At 57.4% G+C, this 26,660-nt stretch overlaps 1 protein-coding gene across 2 annotated transcripts in view; it reads right to left on the bottom strand.

Annotated features, from left to right (window-relative positions):
* The window catches only part of FAM222A (family with sequence similarity 222 member A), a 54,743-nt gene extending 28,083 nt beyond the window's left edge, over positions 1-26,660 (bottom strand). Inside the window, exon 1 of one of the 2 annotated variants that reach the window (XM_067700517.1) lies at positions 26,522-26,660. The gene's annotated coding sequence lies outside the window, so the exon portion shown is untranslated. The remainder of the gene's footprint in view (positions 1-26,521) is intronic. The other variant, XM_067700518.1, reaches the window with a different exon arrangement.

The following is a 26,660-nucleotide window of genomic DNA, read 5'->3' as shown; positions in this document are numbered from 1 at the left end:
CCCCCTGCTCCAGCCCAGAGCAGCAGCCACTCTCCCTCCACAGAGGGAGGCAGCACCCTCCCCGGGGCCACCCAGCAGACAGTGACTGGGTGAACCTGCCCCCTCTCCACTGGGCTACACTGCTCCCCACAGGCTGGGGCAGCGCTGGGCCAGGAAGGAGGGAGGCCAGCCACCTGGCACACCGAAGAAACCTGGGCTGGAAGCCTGGAACCTCCCCTGCCCCAGTGCCTGCTGTGTGACCCCAGGGGAGCTACTGCCCCTCTCTGGCCTTGTAATAGCACTTCCATGATCCTTCCCAGGTCATTTTTCTCTAGGGTCCTGGCCAAGCCCAGCCCCACTTTGGGAGGTCCTCCTCACCTCTGGCCTTTCACCAGGTGCTGGGGGCCCAGAAGCCCAGCCCCTCTCCAGCGCCCCCCCTCCCCAGGGGCCACGCACTCCAGCATGCTTTTCAGCTGAAAAGGGCAGGCTGGGACTGCAGTGCTAATCGGGTGAGGGGTAGGCTGCCTGTTCTGGGGCCTCTCTAGACCCCATCAGCTGCCCTCCCAGCAGGGCTCTGGTTTCCGAGTGCTCGGATGGTGGACGACCGGGCAGCTCTGGGAGCTGAGCGGCCACGTGGCCCAGCCCAGGGGACCACAGAGGATCCCCCAGAGGAGACGGTATCCACGTGAAGGCCTCAGCTCAGCTTTTCTGGTGCAGCCACCTGGATCATTTCGTCCCTCGCCACACTGGAGGATCAGCAGCCTAAGAGGCTGTCTTCACTTGGAGAGGAGCAATTTCTCTCTCTATACCCCCAATCCCCCCAACCCACTGCCCATCCTCCCAGGAGCCCTGTGCCTGCTGCTGGGGCAGGTGGGCGGCTCCAGCGTGGGACGTGGGCAGGGGCCAGTTCGGTATCATCCACATCATCTGCAAACAAGACAAACAAAACAGAGCCCTGTTTTTGGCCATAAAAATTCTCTCTGGTCCCAGAGTAGAGCCTAACCTCCTTTACCTGGCCCTCAAGGCCGCTATGACCTGTCCTCCCCGCCTCCCACCCCCATCTCTCCTAGCTCCCTCCTAGCGCTCCCTCCAGCCTGGCAGCCTCCCACCTCCAAACCTTTGCCTGTGCTGGTCCCTCTGCCTACAGCACCGCCACGTGATCCATTTTAACTCAGACTCTGGCTCCCCTCCTCTGGGCATCCCCCCTCACAGCCCTAATCACACAGAGTTGTAATTGCCAATTTTCATGTCTGTCTTTCTCCACTGGACTGTGAGTTTCTCAGGGGCAAGGACCATGTCTTATTTGTCTCTTTCTCCCCAATGCCTGGCAAAGAGTAATCACTTTATAAATAGGTGTTGAATGAATGGCTAAATTAATGAATCAGTTATTGTCAGATGAAGTGATGGAGGCCCAGAGAAGCCAAGCGTCCTGCACAAGGTCACACAGCAAGCTTGGAGACAGGACTGGAGCAGGTACCTGAAACACTCATGATCTTCCCATGACCCACCCCCCACCCCCCGTTTGGCATCATCCCATCTGCAGAAAGCCGGCCCCTCAGAGCCCCCGCCCCAGCTCATTACTCCCCCAGCCAGGGACCGTCCTGGGAGCGCTGCTCATTCTGAAACCCTATCAGTAAATCGGGCTGTTTATAAGCCCAAGGTCTTTTGTGACTTTAATAATAAAAAAGGGGGGAGGGGGGAAATGTCGCAAGCCTCAATGATTAGAATGCTTCGGCACTGTCCCTGACGTGGGGGCTGATAAGACGCCTTATCTCGGAAGCACCCCTAGGAAAAGGTCCCCTCCACCAGATAACGCCCCCAGCTGTCGATATGCCCTTTCATAGCTGAGGCTTTAGATAAAGAAAATGTGACAGGGGAGGGGAAAGAAAGGAAGGAACTTTCCAAGTCCGAGGAGGAACTGAGTCTGTGCTGCTCGCCTTGGCAGAACAATGCATAGCAGAAGGATGTCTGAAGGCTGTCTTTATTTTTATTAAAAGAACAGGGAATTGGGGCCTTTGGCCCTGCCCGCCTTTTGTCATCTCTCCCAGCCTGTCCGGCTGCAGAGGGTGTTGGGGAGCCACCCCCCACGCTGCCAGTGGGAACAGGGAGCTTGAAAATTACAATACGCGTGTTTCTGCTAATAGTAGCAGTGCACATTGACTGAATGCTTCCTCTGTGCCACGCCCCGTGTGCATCCTGTCTGTTGTATCTCACAGCATCCTCCTAGCAGCTGCTGTGGTGGGTTCTGTTTTTAGCCCCATTTCACAGATTAGGAAATGGTCACAGAGAGCAGAAGTAATCTGCCCAAGGTCACACAGCTTTTGGGTGGCAGAGCCCGAGGGTGTCAACACGGCTCCACACTGTACGGCCTCCAGCCCTGGCTCCAGAAGCAAAGTCCTGCTTCTCCCCGCTGCCCAAGTCTTTGGTTCTACTCCAGGAGGGGCTGGGGTCACAGAGAGGGAGATGAGAGGAGGGAGAGGAGGAAGAGGGACTCTCAGGAATCCACCTACTCATCCCATAAACACTCATGGAGGACAACGCGAGAGGCTTGCGTGAGCAGAACAGTACAGAGGTGGCGAAAGCAAGGCCCTGCCTCCAGGAGCGAACTGTTTCAAGGCAGCTGTCATTTACCCAGCCCTTCATTCACTCATTCATTCATTCAGGCAGCAAACACTCCTTGAGCATCTTTTGGGGGCCAGCCCCATGCCATACGCTGGGAGTATGGAAATCGGTGAGAACATCCTGCCAAAACAGAATATCCAACCGGAAGTGACTGCCTACTCCCAAGGCCAGCCTGTTCAAAGTGGACTTCCCTGGCCTCTCCCTCCGGCCTCCAATATTGCTCTGAAGTGACAGGTGGGCAGGACTTTCCCCCATGTATCCTGTAGGTCAGCAGTCTGCCCCTCACCAGACTGGGCTGGCCCTGGAGCACGTGGAATGCAGGGACGTACTTGGGCTGCATAGCAGGAGGAGGCTGTGACCCTGTGAAGGCCATAAGCGGTGCCGCTGCCAGCCCCCGTCCTTCCCTCCTCCCTGGAGCTCCCTACTCTGGCCTCTGTGGCTCCACTCAAGGCCAAAGACCCGCTGTGGCTTGGAGGAGAAGGTCATGTGAGGCCTTCCCTGCGTCCAACGGGACTAGAAGTTCACAGTAGAGGGCCAGCCCCGGAGGCCTTAGGGTCGCACCTGCCTGGCAGGGGGCAAGCACCAGGGTTCTGATTGGCTGAGTGACCTTTAGGAAGCGACAGCCCTTCTCTGAGTCTCAGTTTCCCTTGCTGAAACCTGACGGGCAGTGGCCCAGCCGATCGTAGGAGGGCCTTTGAGGGGATGTTACCATGTGGTTTTCAAACACAATCCAGTGCACTATCTGTGTGCAAGACACAGGGCTGAGTCCACATAGGGTGGGTTCTAGACGTAGTCTGTTCTTGAGGGATTTGGAATGTTGAGTCAGGAAGCTGGTAAAACCCAGCATGTTAAGTGCTGAGTGGACAGTCGGGACTCTGAGTTCCCTAAAAACAGGCGAAGGAGAAGCGTGCTATTCCCAGGGCCTCACAACCTTCACGGGGAGGGGGCAGGAGTTCCCCCCGCCGCCCCTCAGTTCTCACCTCCATCCCCAGGGCTGCACTTGAAGCCTTGCTCTCCTTCACCCTGTCCTGGCCCCAGAGCCTGCCCCCAAATGCAGGGAAGAATTTGAAGTAGAGGCAGAAGGCCGAGGGCCTGGGGAGGGGAATGAGCATTGGATTGAGAGCCTGGAAGATCTGGGCCGGATCCTGGCTGTGTGGCCCTGAGTACCGGCTCCCTTCTCTGGATGGGTCCCCACCACCATGAGCCAGGCCAGCACAAATACTCAGGAAGCTCAGGGCCCCCTAAACCACAAGGGGCAGGGTTTGCCTGCCCTTGGCCAGGAGAGAAGGGTGGAGGGGCCCTTGCCCGAGAGTGCCATAGGGAACCTGGGTGCACAACACTTCCCCCACGATGGGTGGATCCACTGTCTGTCCTTCACTCCTGTCTCTATGGCTGTCGCTCACTCCATCTGCCTTCCTATCCTGACGCTTCCCTTCTTCCTCCCTGCTGTCTCCTTTCTCACTCCCTTCCTGACCCCACTCTCCCCTACCCCTTCCCCCTCCAACCCGCCCCAACTCTCTCCGCAAGGCAGCCAGAGTAGAAGCCCTCCCCCACCCCCTCCTGCTGCTCCCTCCCCCATTCCTGTTCCAAGCCCGAGCCCGAGGCCTTCCAGGGGACCCTGTTAATAATTAAATGTTAATCTAAAAAGCAATTTGAGCTGCGGCTAGGCAGATCTGGTTAGAGATTGCATTAGCATGGAGGAGGCAGGGTAATTTTCTTTAACCCCTCTCCTGATCTCTCAAGCCCGGGAATCTCCAGGTCACACTGGCACTGCTGATTAAACTGGCGCAGGGCTTGGCTGTGGATAAAGGGGCCTGTGAAAAGTGATTATTTCCCACTGCCATTTGGGCTGCAGCACCAGAAAGGGGAGTTTTACTTTCTTTTTTTTTAAGGTTGGGGGAGGGGGAGGGCACTGGCCCCTTCCAGAGGAGGCCTCATCTACTGCCAAGTATTACCACTGCATCGGTCCCCACCCCCAGAGGCTCGAGATCTCTCTAAAATGCGAATCTGGCCACTGAGCAAAACCTGGTTCCCTCTGTTCCTAGGACAGAGATGCCAGCCTCCTGCCTGGGGGACAGCACCCCTCCATTTAATCCTCACTCATAGTTTCTAGCACCTTGTCTGGGCCCTACCCTGGGCAGACCACTGGAGCCACAGACGCTGGTGGCTCTGGGCTGCAGGGGAGGCCAAAGAGTGAACCACCAGCCACGAGTTCTGGATGGCGGGCAGCAGAGTCCAGAGGCAGGCATCCCTCAAGACATGTCTCTCACCTGCACACTTGCAGGCCTTTGCCCATGCAGCCCCTTCTGCGTGAAGCCCTTGAAATTCTACTCAGCATTCACCTGAAGCCCAGGTTCCTCAAAGGCTTCTTGGAGACACACGAGATGCCCGATAAATGTTTGATGAATAACTGGAGTGCCCCGAGCGGCTCTCCCCGATCCCTTCTCCATGGGTTCACGGTGCCATGACCAGTGCTTGTGAACAGTAGGCCCTCAGGAAACCGTCTCACGAAGGGAGGATGAGCGAGAGGCTGGCCCAGGGAGCTAGGGCAAGGCGGGGCTCAGGACGTATCCGACTGGGACACAGGGCTGCGGGCTGGGGTGGGCGGCGGTCCCCAGGCCGTTCAGCACCATGGCCAGCTCCCAGCTCAGGCACCCTGGAAAAAGGGGCGGGGCGGAGCCTGGGAGCCTAGCTGTCGGTCGCCATGGGAACTACCTTGACGTGATCTGCCCTGGGCAGCACTCCAACCCACAGAGATGACCACGTGACAAATTAAGCACCTACTATGTGCCAGGTCCTGTGCTAGATGCTGAGGCAGATGCCAGGAGAGGGGTGTGCGCGTCAGAGGGGCGATTACAAGGCAGGGTGACAAGTGTACCCTTGATGGAGCCGTCCTACCTAGCTTGGGGGCTGTCAAGACAAAGGGGCAGCCCCACTGCCTCATAAGGAGGGTGACAGTATTGTGTCCCAGGCTTCAGAGCCAGATGCCTGAGCTTTGTCTCTTAACTAAATCCCAGCTTTATCCATTAAGTCTGGCCTTGGGCAAATGCCTCCATCTCTCTGAGCCTCAGTTTCCTCGTCTGAAAAAGGAGTTAATTCCTTACCACAGCTTAGTACGAAGAAAGTGCTAGGGTCACAGTAGTAACTCCCTAAGTGGTAGCCATTACTAGTATCATTTATGATGATTATCAACAGGTAAGTAGGAAACAGCCAAGTGAACAAGGCAAGGGGGAGGGGGTCCCAAGCAGAGAGCTACACAGACAAGCTTTTGGAGACCTGAAAGAAATCAGTGAGTATGGAGAACGTGAAGCAGCTCTGGGTTGCTGGAGAAGACCGAGAGCATCCTGGCCTGGCCTGGCAGGGTCACCAGGACAGAGGGGACAGCGGCAGGGTCCCCCAAACCTCAAGGTGGGGAGAGCCGCTTTCCGTGGACACGTGCTGGGTCAGGGCAAGGAGAGGCTAAGAGCAGGTGCTGGGTGCATGGGTAGGTGGGGGGCTCACAAAGGCTCAAAAGCCGCCCCATCAGTGATGGGGTGAGATGGGCAGTCACTGCCACCAGCAGCAGGCCTGGCTGGCTCTATCCCAGAGGCCCCCACCACAGTACCTAGGGAGTGAATGCGGGGCTCATTCGCAGGAAAATGAACCTTCGGGAAGCCCTGGCTGGAGAGCAAAGCCCCCACGTCTCAGAACCCCCGGCCAGTTTCCCTGAGAGCCTTCTTCTCTGAGAGCCAGCTCCCAAGGGGGGAAGTCTGGGGCGGGGTCCCATCCTACAAGTCGTGTGTTCCTCTCCTGGTTCTGGCCTTGGCTCTTCAATGACAAAGTGGCAGTCACCTTCCAGCAAAGGGGTGGGGCGGGGGTGGGGAGTGGGGCGTGCGGTGAAGCCGTAATCAATACCAGACGTCATCAGCGCTGTGATGCTACTACAGCAGAAGGCCAGCAGAAAGGCCCAACCCAGTATTTTTGGAGGAGGGCATGGACCCTTCCAAGAGGAGCAACACGTTACCAGATAACTCTAGGGATAAGGGGTCTGGAAGAAGAAACACTGTGTGCAAAGGGCACAGGTAAGGTCCACTGTAGAGCCAGGAAGGGCTGGATGCGCCCAGCCATCCTCCCGCCTATCCAGGTCCCTACATCCACAGTTCAGGGTTAACCCAGCAACGGAGAAGGAGAAAATCTAATACTCAGAGCAATAATGGGAGCTCGTTTTTATTTTTAGTGTTCCCCATGGGCTCAGCACTTTACAGACATCACCTCATTTAACCCACCCCAGGCCTGGGAGAAGGAGAGAGATGATTACCATGGTGTGTGTACCCGTGAGGAAACAGAGGCCTCAGGAGGGGGAGGGGCTGGTAGAGGTGGGCCTGGGCCAGACGGGCATGAGGTTTAGACCCTGGGGGGAGGGGAAGAACGATGGAAGATTGGGCCCTGGCAGGAACAGCCAGGAGTGCTTAGGAGAGAAAAGCCTAGGTGGGGGCGGCCGATGAGGGCTAGTTTTTAAATCAAGGATCAACAGATGCTTCTGGGGGTCAGGCTGGGGCAGAAATCAGTAGAGCCTTCCAGGCAGGGGTGGGGGAACAGGGCAGGGCACTTGGGCATAAAAGTATTAACCCCTGAGAGGCAAACCCCACTTCTGTGTGGGCCAGGTCTCCCCATTCTGCCCTTGCTATGAGCGAGGCTGGGGATGCAGTGTCCCTAAGCCCTTCTCTGATAGGGGAGCTCCCTCCGTGTCATCTGGCCACAGGGCGCCATGGTTTTAGTGCTGGGGTGCAGGGGCCAGACCACCTGGGTTCAAACCCCAGCTGGGCCGGAGCCTCCCCTGCCTCTGGGGAGTCTGATTTTTCCTCTTTGTGCTTCTCTGCATGTATAATTCTTCTATGGTAAGTATGTCATCATTTCTGTTTTCTTAAAAATAACTTTTCGGAAGGGATTTCAACCACTGACCCCCTGGACACAAAGCTGGGGTGCTGTAAATTCACTGACTTGACAGGGAGACAGCGGCCAAGGAGGGTAGAGGTGGGCGGGGAGAGAGACAGGAGGAGGGGAAGGCATCGAAATCCAGGAGTGGAGAGACAGACAGATGGTAGCATATCGGGTCTAGCCCAGCTTCCAGCAGGTCCTGTGGACCACTCTTCTACAACAGGCCCCTGGTGCCACCATGCGCCCCATCACCTACAGGCCTCCACTCGGGCCCCTTCACTCCACACTCCACCCTGCAGGGGCCAGGCTGAGCTTTCCTATATGGAACTCACTGCCTTCCCCACTCAAAACTCCCCCGCTGGCCTCCAAGGCATTTCGAGCAATATCCTCGGCGGCCCTGCGCGTACCCCTTCCTCACTCCCTGCCCACTCTGTCACTCTCCCCTGGTGCACCTGGTCCTCTCACAGGCCGACCCTGGTCTCACCCCAGGGCTTCTGCAATTACAGTTTTGTCTCTACCTAAATACTCTAGATCCAGTGCTCTCCTATAGAAATACAATGTCATTATAAATTTTCTAGTACCCACAGGGGGAATTATGTTTAATAATATAGTTTATTTAATCCAATATATCCAGAATAGTATTACTTCAACATGGAAGCAGTATTCAAAAATTACTAATGCGGTATTTTATGACCTTCTTTCCATAGTAAGTTTTTGAAATCTGGGGTGGATTTCACACATAGAAGACATCTCAGTTCAGATGGGGTGGCACTCTCTGTGCCAGCTCCGTCCCCTCGTTCACACCTCAACTCAAACATCACCTCCGCCAAGAGGCCCTCCTTGATCACTCTGTCTAAGCTGGCAACGCTCTGCCCCGGCCACTATCCTGTCACCACTGTAGCTCCTTCACTGTCATTACCACTCTGAAATGATCTTCTTGAGGAATGGTTTAGCATCTACCTCCTGTACTGGAGCACAGACTCTGCTGTGTTTGCACACTGGGGCACACAGTAGGTACTCAGGGTGAGCAGGTGGTAGGGGGTGGAGGTGGCAGCCTGGGGCCCTCATCTGCCTGCCTCATTCCAAATTCTACTCTCACTGATGAGAGGCAGAGGCCTGTGTGTGTGTGTGCGCACATGTGGGGGGGACGTGCACACACACACGCACACATAAAGACCCCCCCCCCCCCCCCGCTTCTGAAAAGCGGGCCCAGAAGATGGGCCTCCTTTCAAAATCAGCCCGGCGCAGAAAAACGGCTGTGACAGCACAAAGCCGAGATTGAATCAGCGACAGGGCCGATCGCCTGGTGACGGTTACAAATGATCTGATGTGGAAAAGACGGGATCAGATGTGTGCAGAACAACGTCTGCTCCGGCCCCTACACGCCAGACAATGGGCTGCCGGGTGGGCAGGCGAGCGGGCAGGTGGCTCCAGAAGCCCAGGCCGGAACGTGCCGATCGGTGCGGGGCCCAGGCGAGACTTGGCCGTGTCCCTGCACCGACTCACGTGAGGTCTGATTGACCAGGACGGCCGTTCATGCCACGCAAGACCAGACCCTCCCCAAGTGCCCTACACCTGGGAAGGATGGCCCCAGTGTGAGACCAAGTCCCCAGCTCTGGGCAGCTGGATGATGGCCAAATTTTTCTTGATCAGACTTGTCATTTCCAAACACTAAAAGAGAAATATTACTTTTGTCATAGGGGAGGAAAAAGAACTTTCTCCCTACTTCTTGTACCCCACCGGCCCCCAGCTTCTGCTCTCAGAGCCAGGGGCCATGCCCCCTCCACACACAGCCACCGAAGAGGCTCCCACCTACCCCCAAGGGGTGGGGCAGGGCAGGGGTTTGAACCTCTGAGGGTGGAACTCCCTGGCTCTCAACCACCTCGTACTGAATGTCGTCCCACCTTGACCCTCTCCACAGCCCCCTGGCAGGAGGCTGGGTCCAGAGAGACTGCCTGGCTTGCCCAGGGGTGCACAGCCGGGAGGCGGCCGAGCCTGGGGCCTCACAGACCCAGCTCTAGTCTTCCCACTCTGAGGCCAGGCACAAAGCAGATGCTCAATAAATCCGCACTGAACAGAGGATACACTGAGGCCTTTCTTTCCCAAACACTCCCTGCATGCCCGGGGCTCACAGCTCTCCTCTCTGGTCATCTGCCCTGGCCCCTGGGGTCTCTCCCCTCCTTGTTGCACTGCGCAGTTTACCACTTCAATCCAACACACCCCTCTGCACGTCTGGAACACCCGGGACCCCAGAGAACCGAGCGGGTGTTTGTCAACGCAGGTGGGTGAGCGGCACGTCGGGTGGGGGGCCACGCAAGTCCCATCCCAAGCTGCGTCCCGGAGGCGCGAGGGCTGGGAATCCTCTGGAAGAGGGGTAGGGCTGCTTCCTCACAGGTCTGAGCAAGGGGCTGCTTCAGCCGGCAGCGACCACATGCTGAAGCCACGTCCCAAGCTTGAGCCCATCCTGAGAGGTGCGGGCACAGCCATGCCTCCCACGCTCCCGGGGGACACAGGACAAGGGTTTGTCTGAGGCCAGCTGGTGGGGTGGGGGCATGAAGCTGCGTCTGCTGGACCCTCAGGCCTGTGGCAGGGCCATGCCAGGTAGGGCTGGGATTCTAAGTGGGCACCCAATGTCCCACCAGCCACCCCTGGGGGGGGGGCACTGGGTCACCGCCCTCAGGGGGCCACCGCCCTCAGGGGGCCACCATGGCCCTGAGTGGTGGGCGTGACTGTAGGCCGAAGCTGATGCCAAATAACCTGAGGCCAATGAAGTTAACCCTCTACCACCACCACCAGGACGGCGGCCTGCTGGTCCTCACTGTCCAGACCTGCCAGACACTGCCCCCTTCACCCCGGACCGGAGGCATCCAGGAAGGGCCAAACAGCACCGCGGCTAAAGCGCAAACCCAGAACTGCTGTGTTTGTACCCCAGCCCTGCCACTTACCAGTGGGACTCTCTTGAGTCTGAGTTCCTTGGGGCCTCAGTTTCTCCATCTGAAAAATGGGGCTAGAAACCTCCCCTCCCTCACCCAGTCGTGGTGAGGACTAAGCCGGGTGATCAAGTACTGTCACTCGATCGGGGGCAGAGGCTACTCTGTTGCCCTCTTAGCAACTTCAAATCCACTGCCCACTAGGTGCCCATCGTGCTGGCGATGTCCACCCTCAGCTTTCACCATCATGGACCAGAGATGAACGCAAGGGGCTTGCGGAGGTGAAGGGATTTGTCTGTGGTCCTGCAGGGCAGGGGGAGGGGGCTGGGGAGGCGTCCGCAGCCCTGGCCTGGGGACCCTTGAGCCCCAAGTCCTTCCAGCACAGTTTCTCCTTCAACTCCCAGGGCCAAGCCCCAGAGATGCCCAGGTGGGGGTGGGAGCGAGGGGGTGGCTCCAGTCACAGAGCCTTGCCTGAGCGCCAGCTGTGCGCCAGGCTGCGAGGACCTGAAGAAGAATCAGACACAGCAGGGAGGATCAGGCGCACGCCCCGCAACCCCAACCCTGGGTCAGACGGAGCTTCGAGGGAGCCCGCAGGAGAGGGCTCATTCCCAGGACGAGCAGCTTCCCAGCAGGGAGGGCCCCTGAGCCCCTTGACTGTGTGCTCCGGGGGCAAGGGCAGCGCCTGGCTCGGGGCCCAAAGGCCCCCAACAGGGGCTCCTCTGACAAGCCAGGCCTTGGAGGGCCAACTGAACGGTGTGGGGCTGGGAAGGACCCCACCCCGTGGGCAGGCGCCAGAGGTGTACTTTGCAGTCATTCACCTCCCGAACCTCCTAACCTCCCCGCGGAAGGGACCATTATTATCCCAGTCTTCCAGGAGGGGAAACTGAGGCACAGAGCGGGCCAAGTCACTTGCCCAAAGCCATCCAGTGAGGGACCGACGGATCAGGGATCTGAACTCGTCTCCACGTGGCTCTGCGATCCTGACCACCACACCCACATAGCCCTCGGAACGAGACAGCGCGCTGGGCAGGGGTGGGCAAGGACTCCAGGGCTGATCCCTCTAGGTTCAAACCCCAGCTCTTCCTCTCCAGCTGTGCAGCCTTGGGCAGGTCAACTAACCCACGTGCTTCAGCTTCCCCATCTGAAGAAAGGGGTTCAGATCAGTGAGGCTGAATTTTGGCATACGATGAATTTCATGCATTTATTAAATTGGAAAAGAAAACAAAAAAGTGAAGAACGTGAAAGCCAGTGGACTTAAGACAGTGCCCTGCCAGGTGTGGGGACAGTCAGGTCGCTGGGCCTAGGGCACATTTTGGCCCTGGGCCGTGGGCTCAGCCTGGCCCGGCCCAGCCCTGCCAGGTGGGTGCCAGGCCTGGGGAGGGGTGGCAGCGGTGTCTCCCAGCCTCGCCGGGGCATGCGCCAGCACGTGCGTGTGCGTGCCTGTGTGTGTTGCTGCAGCGGTTTCTATGCAAACATGTTAATTTGTTTTCATTTTGTGGTTTTTTTTCTCTCGCAGGATAATTGGGTGAGTTGGAAGTCTTGGCGAGGCGCTGATTATAGCTGTTTGGATGGTGCCCTCGTGGGGCTCGGGCCCTGCCTCCTGCCTCCGGCAGTGAAGGCGGCGGCTGGGGGTGCCTTCAGGGGTGCGTGGAGCTGCCACTGGGTTCTGGGGACTCTTGTTGGCCGGGGATGGGGAAGGCAAGACATCCTGGGAGCCCCATCATTCCCGCCACCCAGACAACACCACATCAGTGAAGGGTACAAATCCTGCCCACAAACATCTTTTCTGTGCTCTGTTTGTTGAAGTAAAAAGAAATTGTGACATGGTTGCCAGTATTGAAAAGGAAAGAACTAAAATTCCATCTAAAATTCTCATTGTCTGGTTTCTCTTGAAAACAAACTAAAGCTGGCAGCTCTGGAGCCCACGTTCCCACGAGGCCCAGTGGCAGCTGCTTTGTTCACTGTGTCACCTGGTTGGCCAACGTGGGTACCTGAGTTTTCCACCCGGGAGCAGGGCACAGGCTTTGGGATCGGATGGTCCAAGCCTCCAACAGAGGCTCTGCCCACAGAAGCTGTGTGACCTCAGCCGGCATCTGTCTTCCTGAGCCTCCTGTCTCATCCGTAAACCCCTGCCTCGCCCTGGGAGGATTAAACCGAGATGGCCGAGCTTTCAGGAGCATAGTAAGGGCTTGGAAGTGTTGGCTCCCTTGGGTAGAGGAGGGAGAGCTGGGGTGGAACCTGCCTGCTCCTCGGATGTCCTGCACTTGACCCCATCCCCAGACATGCAGCCTTGTCACTGATCTGTTTGTATCTGTTTCTTCCACTAGGCTAGGCAGGGACCTGGTCCTGATGGCCAGGGCTGCATCTTTGTTTAGACTTCACTGAAGGCCTACTACATGCCACACTGTGGACGGAGAGTTTGGAGAAAGAGGCTTGGGGCTGTGGCATTGGTGAGCAGGGTACAGGCCCAGAGGAGGGACTTGGAGCCCTTTAGGGAAGAGGAGAGTTGGAGCCACCCCTGAAGAGAAGGCAGGAGTGTGCCCGCACGAGCGTGGGGTGGGGAAGGCGCTCCCGGGGCTTCCTGGGAGCCCCGGCCTAAGCAAAGGCACGGAGCAGGGAACGACCTGGTGGATGCAAGCTGGTCCCAGGTTGCTGGACTACGCCATGGGAAGCCAAGTGGCCTTTGGGGGCTTCCTGTGGGTGGTTCTGGGCCTCCCACAGGGCTGGTATCACAGACGGGACTTGGTCAGTGGCTGCAGGCCAGGTGGGGGTCAGAAAAACACTAAGAGCTGGGCTTTCTGGGAAGCTACCTCCCCTGTGTTCCTGGGCTCCTTAGGGCCCTGGGACCCTGGACAAGCCACTTCAGCTATCTGAGCCTCAGTCTGCTTACCTGCAAAATGGGGCTACGGCAGGGACACAGTGAGCCAATCCCTGCCATGTGCTTGTGCTCCTAAGAGTTACCCTCACATCCCTGCCACCCACCCACTGCCTTGTCCTCTCACCTCTCCCAGGAGGTGGTAGGGGTGCCGGGACACCCCAGGCCACGTTTGTGCAGCCTGAGTACGTGCAGGCACTGAGCTTGGCACATTACCTGCCCCCTGGCCCAGCAACCCTGATGCTCCCAGGGGTGGATTCTATTTCATTCTCATTTTTAAGCCAAGGGGATCAAAGCTCAGAGAAGGTTTAATGGGTAAGGCAGCCCTCAACAGGTCCTGGGCTTGGTCTCCACTAAAGCTGCAGCTGCTAGCCCAGAGCCTGGCCAGGATGGGGATGGAATGGACGCCTGGTACCCTGTTGCCCAGGCAACAGAGACAGCCAGCAGCCTTCCTCAGGCCACCCCGGCAACTGAGGCGGCACCTCAAATTGCAGCTCTGGGTCTAGGCCCAAAAGGCAACTCCATGGGAAGAAAAGCCTTTGAAGTCGGCCAAATCCTGGCCCCAGGACCAGCTGTGTGACTATGACAAGTGGCCTGTCCTGAGCCTCAGTGTCTTCACCTGTAAGTGGGACTATTGCCCTTGACCTGCAGGGATGGTGGAGTGTCTGGCCCAGTGCTGGCGCACAGTAGGCCCACGGCAAACCAGGTTAATGGCTGCCCTTGGCTCCTCTAGCAGCCGGGGCCCCCAGAAAACAAGAGGCAGGCAAATAATGGTGGAAGGAGGTGGCAGGGAGAAGATGACAGGCTCCCTGGCCAGTCCCTTGGGGATGGCGGCAGGCTTCTGTGGAGGATTCAGGCCTCCCCGGTCACACAGGGTGGCAGCTGGCAGCACCCCCTCCCCCACTGAGCACCACACAAAGGAGCCTCTATTCCTGCTCTGAGCATTTGTTCCTGGCCGGCTGGGCTGCACCGCCTCTCCCCACTCCACTGGCTGCCCCGCCTGGCCCAAGCCTGCCCAAGCCTACACAAAGGCCGGTGTGTCCCTGCCGAGCCAGCCTGGCCTCAGAAGACCCCATCCACAGAGAGCTAGAGAGCTCAAAAGGGTCCTGGGGAGGGTTCGTAGAGTTGGCCAGGCCTCACATCCAGGCCACTGATGGGGAGGGGGCTGGAAAGGCATGAGAAGGGCTTTGGAGTGGCTAAACCTGAATCTGGCTCCAGCTTCCCCACCTCCTAGCTCTGCAGCCCTAGATCAGTTTGGACCTCAGTTTTCTCATCTGTACAATGGAGGCAATGATGACAACCTGCCCAGCTTTCTGGGCAGTGGAGGGTTTGGTTAGGTATACGGGCCTGGCATGCAGTTAGCACCCAGCACCTCCGAGGCAGGTCAGAGGCAACTGCGGGAGGGGGCGGCAGGCAGCAGCCCCCTATAGACCACTCCCCTCACTATCTCCATCCAGCAAGGTCTATGTCTTTTGGTGCTGTCCCTCAGGCCTGGGCCTGAGCCCCTTACTACCCCTGGCCCATCTGCAGGCAGTGGGATGACAGCAGCTACTGTTTATGAAAACACCTACTGTGTGCTGGGACTTTTAGCTCCATCATCTCCTTCTGACCCTACAGTTACCCTGGGAGGGCACAGCAGGGTGGGCTCTGGAGTCCAGCAATCCTGGCTCCACCACTTCTGGCTGTGAGACTCCGGGCCTCACACTCCCTGTTGCTAAGAAGAGCAGCCCACCCTCAAAGGGTCCATGTAACAACTAAATGAGAAAAAGCCTACTTCATGCCTGCAGCCCGGAGCTTGGCCCCAGCCAGCCTGAAATCCCGACCTACTGGGCTATGACCCCCAACTCACAGGTGGGGAAACTGAGGCCCGGCTGGCAAGTGGCACAGGGCCTGGCATGCAGGGGGAGGGCAATAAACCTGATGGATCATTCTAGGAGATGGGATTCAAAGCCAAAGTCTGGTGAACACTGAGCCCCTCTTTTCTCCTTGAGGATTTTGCAGACGTATTTTAGGCGTTTTTTTTTTTTTTTTTCTTGCTTCACAGTCATCCTCAGCCTGTGAAGGGTATGGCCGGAGACCCGGGCCGGGCGCCTGACCCATCTCCCTGGCTGACCCCCAGGAGCCCGCATCCTGCCAACACAAAGTGCCCCTGTCTCCCTTCCATGGGCGCGGGGCGGCCAAGTGAACAGCAGAATTCCAAGTAATTAAGCCGGCGTGCACCATCCGGGCGCCCGGGAACACTGTGGAGTTTCCCTTTTATGTTTATAGCAATTGTATGAAAATGTGCAACACGGAGCGGCACCAGCTGACAAATGAGATGAAACAGACAGGATTCCGGGCCGGCTTTTTTCCGGCCCTGATTGGCATTAATTGTGAGCGTTTACAAAGCACAACTCGGCGCCTGACATTTGCTTCAAGCGAACGTTTCCTTCTAATAGTTCTAATGATTACAACGGGAGCTGGTGATCACTGCCAGGTGGGGAATGGGCTGCCTGGTGTCTGCCCTGGGCTCCTGCCAGGGGCCTGGCTGGCCTGTGCTTGCTCGGGTCCCAGGGGTCCCCTTTTCCCCGCTACCTGTTGCAGGAGGGCTGCCCCAAGTACCGGGCCTCAGGCACCAGGACCCCAGCATGCGGCCTGGAGCTGCCAGTTGGTGAAGTTGATGGGGAAACCCACTGGCACAGGGATCCTGGTGCAGACCTGGGGGAGCTGGAGGGCAGGGGAGGAGGGAGGAGCAGCACACTTGGCTGGCCTGGCTCCGAGGCTGGAGGGGCTGAGTTTCCTCAGTTTACAAGGGACTAGGAAGGACCCCACAAACGCTGCCTGCTGTTTCCTTGCCGTGTGACCTTGGCTGAATCCCTTCCCCACTCTGGGTCTAACCTTCCTCACCTACAATGTGAGGGCGAGGAACATGGTCAGATCAGAGTTCCGGTCCCAACTCGGGCCTCTTTCCAGCTGCATGACCTTGGGAGAGGCCCTGGCTCTCTCTGGGCCTCAGTTTTCCCCATCAGTAGAATGGAACTCATAATCCCCACAGTTTGCAGAGTGGTTTCTAGACTCCAATAGAAAGGGTGTAAAAACCCTGAGTTTCTGGCTGGCCTGGAGCCTGTGTCTCATTCCCTCCCCAGAGAGTCCTCCAAATACTTCACTCACTCATGCATGCATTCATTCACTCGCTGACATTCATTCAATAAACATCGAGTGTCCTGATTAGGAACCTGGGAAGACATCAGTGAACAAAGACCTTCACTTGGGGAAGAGATATGACAGACAGATAACAGAAGCTTTTCACATGCAGTATCGCGTCTAGTTCTTATCCCCATTTTACAGAGGAAAAAACTGAGGCATGGAGGGGAAAAAAACAACAGTCTGACATCCCCCAGCTGGGATGAGGTGGTGCGGCAACAGAACCCTAGCAGGCTGCCCCAGAGGTGAGTGCTCTCAGATGACCAGCCCACTCAGCCCCTCCTGAGGTCCCAAGGAGCGCTGACCCCATGGACAGGGCTCATCGGCCCAGCCGGGCTGGGAACCATGCCAGGTGGTCAGGACCAATGGGAAGAGTGGAGTCTGTGAGGCCTGGGCAGCCTGCGGGAAATGAATTCCTGGGGCTGCATTTCCTGGGCTAGAAACGGAAGAAGAGGCGCCTCGTTCCAGGAGCCCCACTCGTGCCCACATTTGCATCGATACTGCGCAATGCCCATTCCATGCCAAGAAAGAACAGCAGATACTTGGACAGCTCCACGGCATGTGCAAAGGCCCGGAGCCCAGAGAAAACCCAGTGGGTTCAGGAACTTCTGGCAGTTTGCTGAGGCCAAAAAAGCCTCGTCTCAGCAGTCAGGCCCCACGGGGCCTGCTCAACCCCGCCCCGCCTAGCCCCCTGACTTTGCCAGGCCCACACTAAAGGAAGCCCCCAGGGTGGATCCCAGCTCCATGCTTGGCTCCAGCCAGAAAAACCCTGGCAAATGTTTCTTTTGGAGTCAGTCTGGGGGGATGGGGCAGGGAGAGACGTTTTTTCTTTTTTATGGGAATTTTTTTTTTCCCTTTTGCATATGGTGGCACAGATGGGCCCATGATCCATAAAAACTGTTTGCAATTAAACTCCCACTTTGCATGGCTGGATTTGTCAGTTGTGTGAGCCACAAGCACGGGGCTCCACGCTGACGGGGAGACGGGACTTGGGGCAGGGCGGGGCCACATTCTGCAGGACGGTTGCAGGCCCACGAACCTGCTCTGGGCTTGTGGCCCAAGATGATGGTGTGTTGAGACAGCCATGCCAGCTCCCTCTCTGGGCATCCCCCAGCCCTCGCCAGGAGTCGGAGTATGGCCAGGCAGCTGGGGTGGGGCTTGGCAGGGCTCCCCTACCCAGCGGAGACTTGGCCAGTGCTGGGTGCCCCGGCTGTGTGGGTAATGAGGGGGGAGGGGGGGAGGTAATCACCACTCAGCCCCTGCCAGAGACTGGGGCTGGGACCCAGGACAGGCAGGAGTGTGGTCGGGCAGCACGAGCCGTAATGGGGGTCCAGCGGGCAGAGTGCAATGCCAGGTTCAAGGCTGAGGAGCCAGAACCTCTGGCCCAGTTGGCAGAAAGGGTATCAGGTGGTGCCAGGAAGAGCTGCCGCGGGCCAGAACTGGCTCCTTCCTCATCCCCGGGGGAACTGGCAAAGCCTCTTTGTACCTCTTCGAAGCAGGTAGGGAAATCGAGGCAGTCACTAAGAATATCTCAAGGGCCTGGGCTTCCCCTTGCCACACCAAGGGACCCTCTGCATTTGGAGCCATTTCCAAGGGTTTCCAAAGTGGAGGTGAGGGGCCTGCACCCCTTCCACTAGTCCTGGCCTCAAAATGCCACCCCAGCTGCCACGCTGGCATGCCTGCTTAATTTGGTTTAATAAATGCATCATTTGGCTTTGGGAAATCCCGCGTTCACTAATAATTGTTCCCCGATGAAAAGAAATAAGGCCCCGATACCCCTTTCCCCTCACCCCCTCCAAGCTGGGAAAGAAAAGTCATAAAAATAGCTTGTTATCTCACCTATTGAGGCCCCGACTGGATGTTACTGCTAATTGGGTATAACATCCTTGTCTTGTTCTCTTAGAAGCTAAATCAAGAAAGCGCCACTGCTGTGAACTAATTATATCTCCGGCCTGCAGCCTGCAGCTTGTCTCTCCCTTTATTGAGTTAAAAAATGGTCACGAACCTTCATCTTTTATCCCCACCAAGCGCTGGGTCCAGGCTGCCTGCCACGCCTGGTGGTGAGGAGGGCGGACAGCCCTGTGGAAAGGTCTAGGAGGGCTTTGGGGACACGCAGCAGGGTTGGGGAAGGCGGGAAGTCCCTGCCCCAGGTACCTGCCTGGTTCCCTCCCCCAGCCCTCACCCCCAGGCCTGGTGTTCAACTTTTCCTGGAGAGAGAGACTGGCCTCTCTCCTCCTTGCAGCTGGGCCCACAGGGACACCAGGAGCGTTTCAACCCGGTAAGCATTTTCATTCATTGATTCATTCAACAAACATTTCTTGGATGCCTACCTACTATGTGCCAGGCAAGGTTCTAGGCTGAAGCCTCCAGTAGACCAGAGGTAGCCCCAAGCACCAGCTGACCTCACCCTGGGTTCATGGAGGCGCTGAATAAATACACTTAGACAAGACTGGATCATTCCTGTGCTCCAAGATCTGCCATAGTTCCCTACTACGGGAGGGCAGAGTCTAAATGCCAAGACCACCACAGTCTCCTCCACAGCCCCGTCCCCCCCAACATTCCAGCCACATCCAGCCATACACTAGTCCCTCAACCTAAACACTCTTGCCTGTGGCCTCTGAGCTGCTTCTCATGCTGTTCCCTTCACCTAAAAGGACACCCTTCCCTTTCCCAGAAGGCCCAGCTCTGCCTGTCAGAAGTCCACCAGCCTTTAAAGCCTTGGCCTTTAATGACACCTCCTCCAGGAAGGCTGCCCGGTCTGTCCTAGGCTGTGGACTTCAAGACATGGATTTGAATGCCAGCTCAGCCACTAAGTATGTAACCCTGCTCTGCTTAATGGCTCTTAGCCTCAGTTTCCACATCTCTAAAATGGGTTAAGACTTCTTCCTAGGAGTGCTGAGAGGCACACTGCAGGTGCTCTGGGGAATATGAATGAGAGGGTGCCCAGGAAGGACCTGGCTCTCAGGAAGAGCTCAATAAATGCTATTATTATTATCCAGACTGAAAGCATCTGCAATCTGCTTACAGCACTCCATGCTGAGCATGTGATGGGCTGTGCAACTCTGGGAGTTGGAGGAAGGTAACAGACTCTCACACCTCAACAGTCTTCATGGCTGAAGAACAACCCATATCCTCAGAGGAGATTCCCCAGAAATCCCTCGCTCTGGTACCCTGGTCCTCTGAACCGTGCAAAGATGGGCTAAAGGGACCCCTGAGCTTATTGAGGCCAGGCAGGCAAGCAGGCTTCAGCACATAGGCCCCACTGACTGACTGGTGCCACCTGCCCAGAGCCCTCCCTGGCAAGAACCCAAGGTCAGGGGAAGAACTCAGCGGGGGAAGAGGGCAGCAACTGACTGGCAATGTCTGCCAAGGGCACAGCAGTGTAAAGCAAGCCAGACCTGCCACGGATCTGCTCTCCTTGACATCTTACAAAGGACACGGCTGAGGCCAGGCTAGAGTGGAGGGTGAACTGCTCAAGGTCGTGAGCTCATGAAAGCAACAGCTGGCCCAGAACTGGTCCCCTTAGCTCCTGCCCAAGGATCCTCCTGTGACAGCCCCACCCAGCCCAGCACCCTCACAGGCAGAGGACAGGCAAAAGCTTGTGTGGATAACGAAGGGGATTCTGCTGACCTGCCATGTGGCCCTGGGCTGAGCCTCAGTTTCACCATTTACACAACAGGGACAAAACCTTGCTGAGTCTCAGTTTCTCCATTTACAAACAGGGACAAAAACACCCTTCCCAGAACCACATGAGGATGTGGTTGCCGAAGCGGAAAGCTCTGTCTGGTACACAGCAGACACCAGCCGTGTCCTGTGATTCCCATAATAGGTGATGGTGTTTAGACAGAAGCCCCCAAAGCTAGCAATAGAAAGTGCCTCCTCCTCCAGGGAGCCCTCCCTGAATACTACAGCTCGAAGTAGTCATTTCCACCTCTGATTTCCTAGCATGCTTTTGAAAGACTGGGGGCCCCAGAGGGAAGGGGCCATATCTGGCTTGTTCATTGCTGTCACCCTGCCTCTGGCACAGTGCCTGCACACTGTGAATTCCTATATTGTGGCGACCTACCCACTATACTGTGATGGTGTGTCTAAAGCCTCACCACCTCTCAAGGCAACTGGGCTTGTTCATCTTTGCATCCCCAGCTTCTGGCAGGGAGCCTAGCACAGAGCGGTGAATCTCCCGGAATGAACGGATGAATAAAGAGCAAAAATAGCAGTTCCTGTATATTGCCCGCTTGCTGTCGGTTCCTGCCAAACCTCACAGCTGCCCTCCAAAGTGGACCTCTGGCCCATCTGACAGATGAGGAGACTGAGGTCACGCAGATGCTGAGGGGCAAAGCCGAGCCCCCAGTTCAGGCCTGGGGACTGCAGGCCAGGAGGCTCTGCCACCTCTGCCTCTCCCAGTGCCAAGCTCAGGCCTGGACCCTGCGGGGCAGCTGCCCCTGCCTTGGCAGCGAACCCTGGAGCAGACAGCTGGTGGCTGGACCTCCCTCCTCCTCCCCCTCCTCGGCCCCCTGCCCCACAGACTTTAGGTCAGTAAGTTCTGAGTCATTAAGTCCCCATCCTCAGGAACCTGTTCACAGCCAGCCTCGGCCTTACCCCCTGACCTCCCAGGCCTTTGTCCCCTGTGCCCTCTGCACAATGGCAGGGGCTCCCAGGGCCCCAAACAGCTGCTGTGGCCGGGATGCTGGTTTGTTGTGAGGCCAGGATGACTGGCTGGGTCCTGGGCCTGAGCCCACCTAGCTCGGAAAGGCTCAGTCAAGCTCCCCCAAGCACTCCGCACACTCAAGCTCATCCCACCCACAAGCCTGTGAGAAAACTGCTATTACGCCCTTGAACAGATGAGGCAAGTGAGGCCCAGAGAGGCAAAGTGACTTGTCTGAGGACACACAGCCAGCGAGAATGGAGCCAAGGTTCATCCCAGTCTGCAACGCCCAAGCCCCTACAGAGGCTGCCAGACTGGCCTACGGGCACCCAGATCGTATTGCACCCCTCCCTGCCAGACACCTTCACTGGCTTCTGGCTGCTCTTCCCCTGGACAGGTCAGGTACTTAGCGCAACACTCCTAGCTTAACTGCACATCCTCCTAGCTTAACTCCCTTTTACCTCTGCCCTCTTATAAGCTCCCCCTGCCCCTTTGGTCATGCCCCTGGGTTCTCAAACTCCCTCCTAGTGACATCCCCATTCACTCCATACTGGGCAGATCCACCCAGTCCTCAGGGCCCAGAGCAAAAGCCTCCTCTGCAGGAAGCCCTCCACGACCAGCCTCCTTCCCCTCCTCAGTGTCTCTCCTCCAGCCCTGCTCTGGCTCTGTCTATAATTCGAGTCAGTTGCAGACTCATCTTACTCCCCATGGAGGCTGCAGGCCATCTGATTCCTTAGAGCTTTGCCACCCAGACAGTGGCCAGCAGGGTGCCCTCAACCCAGGCTGATGCCCATTGTTTACCAAATGGAAACACAAAGGGGTGAGGGAGAGGGGAGCTGGAACCCATGCCTGCCCTTTCACCCTTCTCACTGCCCACGCTGCACCCCTATTTCTGGCCATCAACAGATCTCACACTTCTGCCCCTCCCTGGCTGTGTGACCTTGGGTAGTAATGTAATCTCTCTGTGCCCCTGTTTCCTCCCTGGTCAAATGGGGGTAGTAATAGCATTTGCATTTCTTAGGGCTATGACATAAACGCTGGGAGGTATCAGACAGGAATGATTACTATTATTATGTCTGTCTACACTCCACTCCAGTGGCCAGCGCGTGAATTTAGGGTCAGAGAGACTTAGGTCCCGACTGACCACTTATTGGGTGTATAATTCTGGGCAGGTGGCTCATCCCCTGGACCTCTGTTTTTCCCATCTCTAAAATGGTACTAACTCCGCCCCTAGGAATGCAACCCGCCCACCCCCACCCCGCCTTTTGTTCCAGGCACGCAGTAGGTATTCAGATATTTTTCAACTAACAAACCAACCAACGGCCCAGGTGGAAGGAATCCCTCCCCCTTCCAGCCTCCTCCCTCACCCCACCCCTCCAGCCTCCAGAATCCCCCTCCCCACCCCCAGCCCGTGCAGACTAAAATAGTCATTAGGCAGATTTCAAAAGATGTCAGTAGCTTATAATTATAGTCGACATCCTTCTGAGATAAAAGTGATTACCTTGGATGCAAATCACTTAGCAACCAATCAGGGCGGTGGGCGGCGCCCGCAGAGGTGACCGGCCGGCGCGCAGCCCTCCTCCCGCAGCCCGCCCCCCACAGGCAGAGAAAGCGCACAATAGCTCTTGACACGCAAATGGGTTAACACAATAAAGGCGGCTCCGGCCGCTGCTGGGGGAGAGCAGCAATCCCCGGCCCGCGGGAGGTAATAAGGCGGCCCTTTTGTGTGCGCCTCCCCGTTCTCACCCCCGCCCCGGAGCCCAGAGGAATCTCCGCCGCCCGATTGAATTACGGTCCTTGAATATGAGCTGCTCCGCTAGCTTCCTCCGGTTTGTGAGGGACTGGAAGGCGGAGAGGGCAGAAGGGAGATTGGGCAGGGGGGGCCCCTGGCCAGGTCCCAGGCCCCCAAGGGCTCACATGGGAGCCACGTGTGCTCACCACGTGGGGTGCTCTGGGAAGGTGGGTGGGAGACACAGCACAGGCAGCTGGAAGGGTGGGGGTCCCTGACCTGCCCTAGGGTCTTTGATCTTTGGCTCCAAGAGGGACTGGGAGAGCCATTCAAGGCCCTGTTCTGAGGATAAGGCTACCAGTGGCCATGAGAATGTGCATTTATGGAGTGCTTATGGTATGCCATCGTCTGTGCTCAGCCCTCACTGAATCCCTAACACGAGGCTGGGCAGTGGATGCTATTATCTGCTTCTTCTCACAGATGAGGAAACTGAGGCTCAGAGAGGCAAAGCTACTCACCCAAGGTCACACAGCCAACAAGGTGGACCCACTCCACAGCCTGGCTCTTAATCACGAGCCACTGGGCATTAAGAAACCCAGCCCAGTGCAGCCCCGGTCCAGAGCAACTGTGAAGCTCAGAAGGGATAGGGGGTGGGTGAGCTTATATGGAATTAGACCTGTGATAAGGATTACTGCGGGTGGAAGGTAGGGAGCTAACCTTGAGAGAGGAGACTGCTCAGAGAGTTGAGAAGGTTTCCACACACCCCCCTCCACCTGCCCCGGACTGGAAGGGATGTCCAGGGTCTCCGTCACTGTCAAGGGAGCCCTCACTGGATCCTCTCCCTGCTTAAATCTCTCCCATCACCTCAGCCTCCAGGACACACCCACCCCAGGGCCACCTCTTCCCCTCAGCAGCACACTCCAGCACTCAGGCTTGCTACACGGCCACTCCTAATGCCCAGAACACCTTTCCACTCCCCTGCCTGGCAGGTCTCTATGTGTCCTTTCTGAGACTCACATGGTACCATGTTATAGGGCCCTTCCTGACCCTCAGGCTGGGTTGGGAGCCAAAGTTGTCATTGCCCCATCAACATCCTTGACTTCCCCACCAGCTGAGGGCCAACCAAGAGGGTGCCCAGAATGGCTGAGGGCAGACTCACACCCCTCCCCGAGGTAAGCCCAGAGGGGCAGGTGACAAGGAGCCTAGGGCTGGCTCTCTTGACCCTTCCTGGAAGGCAGGTTTCATGCCATACCTTTCTTACCCCAGTATTGGAGAAAGGGGTGCTGGGGGTGAGGGGAACAGGCTGCTCACAAGGCCAGGACACAAGTTGCTACTCTGCTCAACACTGTCCTGTAGGTAATGGGGAAGCAGGATTCAAACCCGGGTTTCAGTGTGGGAAGGCATCACAGTGCCTCCATAGCAGATGGCCCCTGAGTCTTACAGGGACCCTTGTCCAACAAGTGGGGGTGCCTCCCTCCACCCATGGAAGGGGGTGGGAAGACCTGGGGACTCAGGAGCCAAGGCAGTTCAGAGCTGAGCCTCTGCAGCTGCCTGGCTGAGCACCTGTAGCCTGTTGCTTCCTCTGTTTGAGCCTCAATTTCCTCATCTGTAAAATGGGCCACAGCACATAAGCTACTCCAAAGAGTAACTGAGATCCTGTAAAATGCCAGGCACGTAGGAGACGCCGGGTAAGCTGGCACTCCCTCCTGCTTGTTGCCTGGTGCTATTGCCAAGCCCAGGGAAGGGAACAGAAGGAATTGCCCAATTCTGACAGCCTCTCCCTCCGCCTTGGCTGTGGAAGTGTAAATACTCCACGGAGGACCTCCGACTGCCTGTGTTTGTGGATCTCTGGCGCGCACTCCGAGTTTGTTTCTAAACTGGGAAGCTTCTAGAGGCAGCGCAAACAGCCCTTCTGCCCACCTCTCCCGCTTCTACCCCCATCTGCCGTTGCTCTGTCCTTGGAAGCCTGTGTGTTTAACGACACCATTTCAGCTGGAAATATCATCTCCCTGCCAAGCCCCCCAAAGCAGCTCCACTGATACTTATCGACCTGTTAAATCTAGCTAGATAGCCTGGTAGGAGAACGGGGCGGGGGAGAAAAAGCTCACTACGTAGAGACTGGGGCCTGGCTTCTCATAATGACCCACACACACTCCCCTCTGCTGTCACTCCACCCCGCACCGCTTAAGCAATGACACAGTTCTCTAACCTTTTCCTAGAAATGTGATCACAGCAGTTTCACCCACATCCGACACCGGCAGCAACTGCTGGAAGGAACTTAGAAGAGGAATCAAAGAGCCAGCAGCAGAATGCTGCTCTGGGCCTTCACAAGGAACAGGGCCAGGGCTGGGGTGTGGCGGGGAAGAGAGGACTGCTGCCTGACCCCCATCAAAGCTGGCCCCTGGCAGGGGCACGCTTATTCAGACCTTGGCACTGATGGGCCTGACTTATCCTCCATTCACTTAATGAGCACCACACTGTGCTTGTCAAATCATCTTAAACACCAAGAGGAGAGTGGGGCAGTCGGGAGTTCAGGCTTGGGCAAGGCCCTGCCATCTTGGGGTCGAGCAGCAGGGGGAACCCGTGGACTGGAGGGGCAGCAAGCAGCAGCTCCTCTGCACCTTCCCTGACTGGGGGTGGGTCACCCCTGTTTCCCTGAGCAGAAGTAGCCTGCTTTAAGGCTGGGGGCCCACATCACTCTGGGGACCCTGGGAACTTCAGCCTGCTGGTTGGGGTTCAGGGAGCTCTCCTCTGTAGCATCCCCTTTTGAAAGCAGAAAGTTGCTCTGCTTGGGAGTCCTGCGCCCCCAGGCACTGCCAGGCTATATGGGCAAAGCTAAACACCTGTCTTTGGGGGGAGGAGCATCAGCAGGGACAGCTGGCACTGCCTCCCTCCCCCACCCCATTGGGGCGCTGGGGATTTAGGTCAGAGGACTGCAGTTGGAGGTGGGGGAAGTCTGCTTTCACCCCTCCACTACTCAAAGGCATCCAGCCTCGCTCCAGGTTACCGCGACCCCGCCCCCTCCGGCCTTGGGTCAGGACAAGTCGCGTCGCCACGGCAACCGCAGCGACGTCAGAGGTCTGGCAGTGACGTCACGCCGTGACCCCACTGGGGAAACCATCGTCCCTGCGAGCTCTTTGTAGGAACGCGGCGGTAAGGTGAACCCTGCTACAGTGCAGCCTCAGAGGGCACAATCCTCAACGCAGCCACCTGCATGGTCGGGACACCACGTCCCCCTCTGAGCTAATGTCCCTTGAAGATTTCAGAGGCTACTCGGGAGAAGCCCAAGGTGTCCCATCCTGGGTGCTCCCCCAACCACTCTAAGACGCGAGAACTCCCGGGGAATTTTCGGATGACTGAGCTGCTACCTTTGTCTGTTGGCTTTAGGGGTGGGGTGACCTTTCCTCTCCGGCAGACGCCCCACCCAGGGCTCTGCCGGAGTCCTCACAACGAGCCCCCCGTGTCCACTCTGGCCGACAGGCCGGTCTAGACAAGTTGTGCGCGGGGGGAAAGGGGCAGACAAGGGCCACTGCTGCTTCAGGATCGCCAACAGCCCAGGGCCTCTTTATTTCCAATCTGGCTGCCCCGACGCCAGAGAGTGCCCCCAGCTTCATCCCGGAACCCCGCCCCGCGGAACTCACCTAATCAGCCAGGCCGTCGAAGGGCACCAGGTCTCAGCGGCTACGACTCTCCGCTCGCCGGGTCGCAGCCATGCAGAGGTGGCAGAGGCGGCAGCGGCTGCCTGAGGAAGCCCCCTTTGGGGGCCGATGCCTCTCTCCG

This window comes from Pseudorca crassidens, chromosome 12 (genome assembly GCF_039906515.1).
Source record: "Pseudorca crassidens isolate mPseCra1 chromosome 12, mPseCra1.hap1, whole genome shotgun sequence".
Taxonomy (NCBI): Eukaryota; Metazoa; Chordata; class Mammalia; order Artiodactyla; family Delphinidae; genus Pseudorca; species Pseudorca crassidens.
The sequence above is the reverse complement of the archived record's forward strand: the minus strand, read 5'-3'. Positions and strand labels throughout refer to the sequence as shown.